This window comes from Macaca fascicularis, chromosome 9 (genome assembly GCF_037993035.2).
Source record: "Macaca fascicularis isolate 582-1 chromosome 9, T2T-MFA8v1.1".
NCBI classification, from domain to species: Eukaryota; Metazoa; Chordata; class Mammalia; order Primates; family Cercopithecidae; genus Macaca; species Macaca fascicularis.
The window spans coordinates 87,229,989-87,236,393 of record NC_088383.1 but is presented as its reverse complement, the minus strand read 5'-3'; the positions used below and the strand labels follow the sequence as shown (position 1 = coordinate 87,236,393).

Sequence of the window (6,405 nt, the reverse complement as noted above, 5' to 3'; positions counted from 1 at the left end):
GAAAGACAAAGGCAGAGGGAGAAGTGATTAAATCCTATAAAATCAGAAGCCGTAGAGAAGGGATGAATATGGATTTATTTTTAAATCCAAATATTTTATACTATGCATGAGAAAGAGTCAAATTTAAGACAATTGATAAGAAAGCATTGTTGGAGCGTGCGCCTGGTGGGGCCGGCCGGGACTCGCCGCTCGCACGCCCGCTCTTCCTTTCGCTTGCGCTGTGAGCTGAGCCGGTGTATGTGTGGCAGTAACACGTCAACCCCGCTGCCCGCCATCGCGCCCGCCGCCCGGAAGGTCACCGCTGCGGTGATTTTCCTGCATGGATTGGGAGATACTGGGCCTGTTAGGCCTGTTAGGCCTGTTACATTAAATATGAACATGGCTATGCCTTCATGGTTTGATATTATTGGGCTTTCACCAGATTCACAGGAGGATGAATCTGGGATTAAACAGGCAGCAGAAAATATAAAAGCTTTGATTGATCAAGAAGTGAAGAATGGCATTCCTTCTGACAGAATTATTTTGGGAGGGTTTTCTCAGGGAGGAACTTTGTCTTTATATACTGCCCTTACCATGCAGCAGAAACTGGCAGGTGTCACTGCACTCAATTGCTGGCTTCCACTTCGGGCTTCCTTTCCACAGGGTCCTATCGGTGGTGCTAATAGAGATATTTCTATTCTCCAGTGCCACGGGGATTTGACCCTTTAGTTCCCCTGATGTTTGGTTCTCTTACGGTTGAAAAACTAAAAACGTTGGTGAATCCAGCCAATGTGACCTTTAAAACCTATGAAGGTATGATGCACAGTTCATGTCAACAGGAAATGATGGATGTCAAGCAATTCATTGATAAACTCCTACCTCCAATTGATTGATGTCACTAAGAGGCCTTGTGTAGAAGTACACCAGCATCATTGTATTAGAGTATAAACCTTTTCCCATGCCCAGTCTTCAAATTTCTAATGTTTTACAGTGTTAAAATATTTTGCAAATACATGCCAATGACACAGATCAAACAATGTCTCCTCATGAGGAATTTATGATCTTTTAAGTTTCTATACATGCATTCTTATAAGAAGATCCAGGATCTACTATATTAAAATAATGACGCAGGTAGCTTCTTTTTTCTCAAATGTAAGTCAGCAAAATAATACAGTACTGCCACCAGATTTTTTATTACATCATTTGAAAATTATCAGTATGCTGCATGAAAACTTATTCAGGTATAAATGAGCAGTTAAGATATAAACAATTTATGCATGCTGTGACTTAGTCTATGGATTTATTCCAAAATTGCTTAGCCACCATGCAGTGTCTGTGTTTTTATATATGTGTTCATATATACATAATGATTGTAATACATAATAAGAATGAGGTGGTATTACATTATTCCTAATAATAGGGGTAATGCTGTTTGTTATCAAGAAAGAGTAAAATTGTTCTCTCCAATTAATGGCCCTTTTATTTTGGGGCCAGGCTTTTATTTCCCCTGATATTATTTCTATTTAATACTCTTTTCTCTCAAGAAAAAAAAAGTTTGTTTTTTCTTTATTGTCCTTCATAGCAGACCAAGTATTGCCTCTCTGCCATAGACAGCCATTGTCAATACATGCTATAATTTGACATTCTGGGTCACAGATATAAGGTATTTAAAATCTATTTATGCTTTATAGAGAAACCAGACATTAAAACTTCATGCACTACTTATTTCAGATTACTGTACCTTATCCAAATTTACACCTAGCTATTAGGATCTTCAACCCAGTTAACAGGAATAATTCTGTGGTTTTATTTTTCTGTAAACAACTGAAAGAATAATTAGATCATATTCTAGTATGTTCTGAAATATCTTTAAGACTGATCTTAAAAACTAACTTCTAAGATTACTTCATCTCCTCATAGCATAGAGTTTACTTTGTACACATGTTTGAAACCAACTACTATAGATGAGGAATCTATTATAATTTTTTGTTTTATTTTCACCTGCCAGTGGACTTACTTGAAATTTTCACTTTAGTCAAATTATTTTTTGTATTAGTTTTTTGTGCAAACATAAAAATAGCAATCATTTTAAATTGTCAAAATTTCCAGATTACTGGTAACAATTATTTGAAAACAAACTTATGGGTAATAAAGGCTAGTCAGAACCCTATACATAAAGCATAGTTACCATACAGATTAATATGTAGCAAAAATGTATGCTTGATATTTCTGAACTGTGTTAATTTTTCTGCTATATTCCAGCTGACCAAAACAATATTAAGAATGCATCTTTATAAATGGGTGCTAATTGATAATGGAAATAATTTAGTAATGGACTATATAGGATGTTAATAATGAAGCCATATGTTTATATCTGTATTTAAAAATTTTAAACAATCATTTATTATGTCATTTTTCTTTACCTTGAAGAACATAAACTGTTATTTCAGTTCTACAAATCAGCAAGATATTATTTATGGCAAGAAATATTCCGTTGAAATGTTGTGCTGTAACATGGGAAAATGTAAATGTTTTTCATGGTATCAATGTGAAATAAAATTTAATTCTGACTTTACAAAACAAAAAAACAAAAAAAGAGAAGGCATTGTTACGTGGAGGTTAACACACATGGAACTCATAGCTCAAAGAATTAGTATAGATAATACTTAAACAGTTGTCAAAAGCATTTGGAATGCATGTAAATTTACCAGAATGCAGAGGAAAAGCACTGGAAGGCATGACTGGAATCTAATCCCATCTCTGCCACTAGCTGATTGTGTGACCTTAGGTAAAGCATTTTATGTTCTTGCATCTTACATTACTTATGCATCTGTAAGATAAATTAAAAGGTTTGGTTTGATATTCTGTAGAACTAACATTTGAAGTTGATATTAAGAAAAATGAGCTTTCTCATACAGTGAATATTGGGATGAATGGGTCATAGATCTGGGTCTGTAAATAGGAATTGAAATATAATTTGTAGAAGAGCCAGAAGGTTGAGTAAATGAGAGAAATGACCAGATATAAGACAACAAGGGTTGATGGGGCTGTGAACAACTGGAAATACATGTCTCCTCTAAAGGGCATGGTGCTTCTCAGCTATGCCTGATATTGTTATGTAGAAATGTAGGCAGCCAATTCTTTAGAGTTTTTTTGTAAAGAAGCCAGAAATCTTTTACAATGCGATATCTCCTGATTGTTAATATCACTAACTTATTTTAAAAATTGAAAAATCACTAGGTGAGTCAGCTGAAAAACATCTGCCAACTCAGTTTGGACTGTGGGTCACTGTTTACAAACTCACTGATCTGTAATTCCCCAATCCTTACATCTGCCTCAAAAGTTCGGATCAGGTCTTTACCTAAGCACTTCTGACCCAAGGTAGAAGTAAATTTATGGAAACTTTATTTCTCCAGTCACTAGATTTATTCCTCTAAGGTCAGAAGTAATGTTTTATCTCTCATTTCTCATTACAATGATTTGCATATTCTCCTTTTTTCTTGTTCAATCAAGCTAAATGCTTGTCAATTTTGTTGATCTTTTCAAAGATCCAAATTCTGATTTCATGTATTCTTTCTATTGTTTTTCTCCTTTTTATTTTACTTATTTATGTGCATCTTTATTTTCTACCTGCTTGTTCTTCTTTTTCTAGGTTTTTTTTTAAGATACAAGTTTAGGTTATCGATTTGAAATCTTTCTTCTTTCATAATATAGGTGTTTATAGCTATAAATTTCCCTCTAAGAACTGATTTAGTTGTATCTACAAGTTTTTACGTGCTGTGTTTTCATTTCCATTCATCTAGGTGAATTTTCTCACTTCTCTTGTGATTTTTTTTTTTTGACCCATTAGTTATTTAGGAGTGTGTTATTTAATTTTCACATATTTTTGAATTTTCTAAATTCTGTTACACATTTCTAATTTTTTTCCATTATGAATATAACACATAATTTGTAAGATTTCAATCCTTAAAAATTTATTTAGATTTGTTTTATAGTCTAACATATCATCTATCATGAAGAATGTTATATAAGCATTGAGAATAATGTATATTCTGTTATTGTTAGGTGTAGTTGGTTTATGGTGTTTTCAAGTCTTCTGTTTCCTTATTGGTCTTCTGCCTGGTTGTTCCATTTGTTGTTGAAAGCAGGGTATCGACATCTCCAACTATTATTGTTTAATTATCTGTTGCTCTTTTCAACTCTGTCAGTCTTTGCTTTACATATTTGGGAGCTCTGTTGTTAGGTACTTTTATATTTATATTGTTATGTCATGATCCTTGCCCATGCCTATGCCCTGAATGGTATTATCTAGGTTTTCTTCTAGGGTTTTTATGGTTTTAGGTCTAACATTTAAGTCTCTAATCCATCTTGAATTAATTTTCATATAAGGAATAAGGAAAGGATTCAGTTTGAGCTTTCTACTCATGGCTAGCCAATTTTCCCAGCACCATTTATTAAATAGGGAATCCTTTCCCCATTTCTTGTTTTTCTCAGGTTTGTCAAAGATCGGATGACTGTAGACGTGTGGTATTATTTCTGAGGGCTCTGTTCTGTTCCATTGGTCTATATCTCTGTTTTGGTACCAGTATCATGCTGTTTTGGTGACTGTAGCCTTGTAGTATAGTTTGAAGTCAGGTAGCGTGATGCCTCCAGCTTTGTTCTTTTGGCCTAGGATGGTCTTGGCAATGCAGGGTCTTTTTGGTTCCATATGAATTTTGAAGCAGTTTTTTCCAATTCCGTGAAGAAAGTCATTGGTAGCTTAATGGGGATGGCATTGAATCTATAAATTACCTTGGGCAGTATGGCCATTTTCACAATATTGATTCTTCCTATCCATGAGTATGGTATGTTCTTCCATTTGTTTGTGTCCTCTTTTATTTCACCAAGCAGTGGTTTGTAGTTCTCCTTGAAGAGGCCCTTTACATCCCTTGTAAGTTGGATTCCTAGGTATTTTATTCTCTTTGAAGCTATTGTGAATGGGAGTTCATTCATGATTTGGCTCTCTGTTTGTCTGTTACTTGTGTATAAGAAAACTTGTGATTTTTGCACATTGATTTTGTATCCTGAGACTTTGCTGAACCTGCTTATCAGCTTAAGGAGATTTTGGGCTGAGATAATGTGGTTTTCTAAATATACAATCATGTCATCCGCAAACAGGGACAATTTGACTTCTTCTTTTCCTAACTGAATACCTTTTATTTCTTTCTCTTGCCTGATTGCCCTAGCCAGAACTTCCAACACTATGTTGAATAGGAGTGGTGAGAGAGGGCATCCCTGTCTTGTGCCAGTTTTCAAAGGGAATGCTTCCAGCTTTTGCCCATTCAGTATGATATTGGCTGTGGATTTGTCATAAATAGCTCTTATTATTTTGAGATACGTTCCATCAATACCGGATTTATTGAGAGTTTTTAGCATGAAGGACTGTTGAATTTTGTCAAAGTCCTTTTCTGCATCTATTGAGATAATCACGTGGTTTTTGTCTTTGGTTCTGTTTATATGCTGGATTACATTTATTGATTTGCGAATGTTGAACCAGTCTTGCATCCCAGGGATGAAGCCCACTTGATCATGGTGGATAAGCTTTTTGATGTGCTGCTGGATTTGGTTTGCCAGTATTTTATTGAGGATTTTTGCATTGATGTTCATTAGGGATATTGATCTAAAATTCTCTTTTTTTGTTGTATCTCTGTCAGGCTTTGGTATCAGGATGATGTTGGCCTCGTAAAATGAGTTAGGGAGGATTCCCTCTTTTTCTATTGATTGGAATACTTTCAGAAGGAATGGTATCAACTCCTCCTTCTACCTCTGGTAGAATTCGGATATGACTCTGTCTGGTCCTGGACTTTTCTTGGTTGGTAGGCTATTAATTATTGTCTCAATTTCAGAGCCTGCTATTGGTCTATTCAGGGATTCAACTTCTTCCTGGTTTAGTCTTGGGAGAGTGTAAGTGTCCAGGAAATTATCCATTTCTTCTGGGTTTTCTAGTTTATTTGCATAGAGGTGTTTATAGTATTCTCTGATGGTAATTTGTATTTCTGTGGGGTCGGTGGTGATATCCCCTTTATCATTTTTTATTGTGTCTATTTGATTCTTCTCTCTTTTCTTCTTTATTAGTCTTCCTAGTGGTCTATCAATTTTGTTGATCTTTTCAAAAAACTAGCTACTGGATTCATTGATTTTTTGGAGGGTTTTTTGTGTCTCTATCTCCTTCAGTTCTGCTCTGATCTTAGTCATTTCTTGCCTTCTGCTAGCTTTTGAATGTGTTTGCTCTTGCTTCTCTAGTTCTTTTAATTGTGATGTTAGGGTGTCCATTTTAGATCTTTCCTGCTTCTTCTTGTGGGCATTTAGTGCTATAAATTTCCCTCTACACACTGCTTTAAATGTGTCCCAGAGATTCTGGTATGTTGTATCTATGTTCTCATTGGT

The 6,405-nt window shown here is 35.1% G+C and overlaps 1 pseudogene; it reads left to right on the top strand.

Moving 5' to 3' along the window:
• Positions 1–237: 237 nt before the first annotated feature.
• Positions 238–958, top strand: LOC102133747 (acyl-protein thioesterase 1 pseudogene; annotated as a pseudogene).
• The last annotated feature ends 5,447 nt before the right edge of the window (positions 959–6,405 follow it).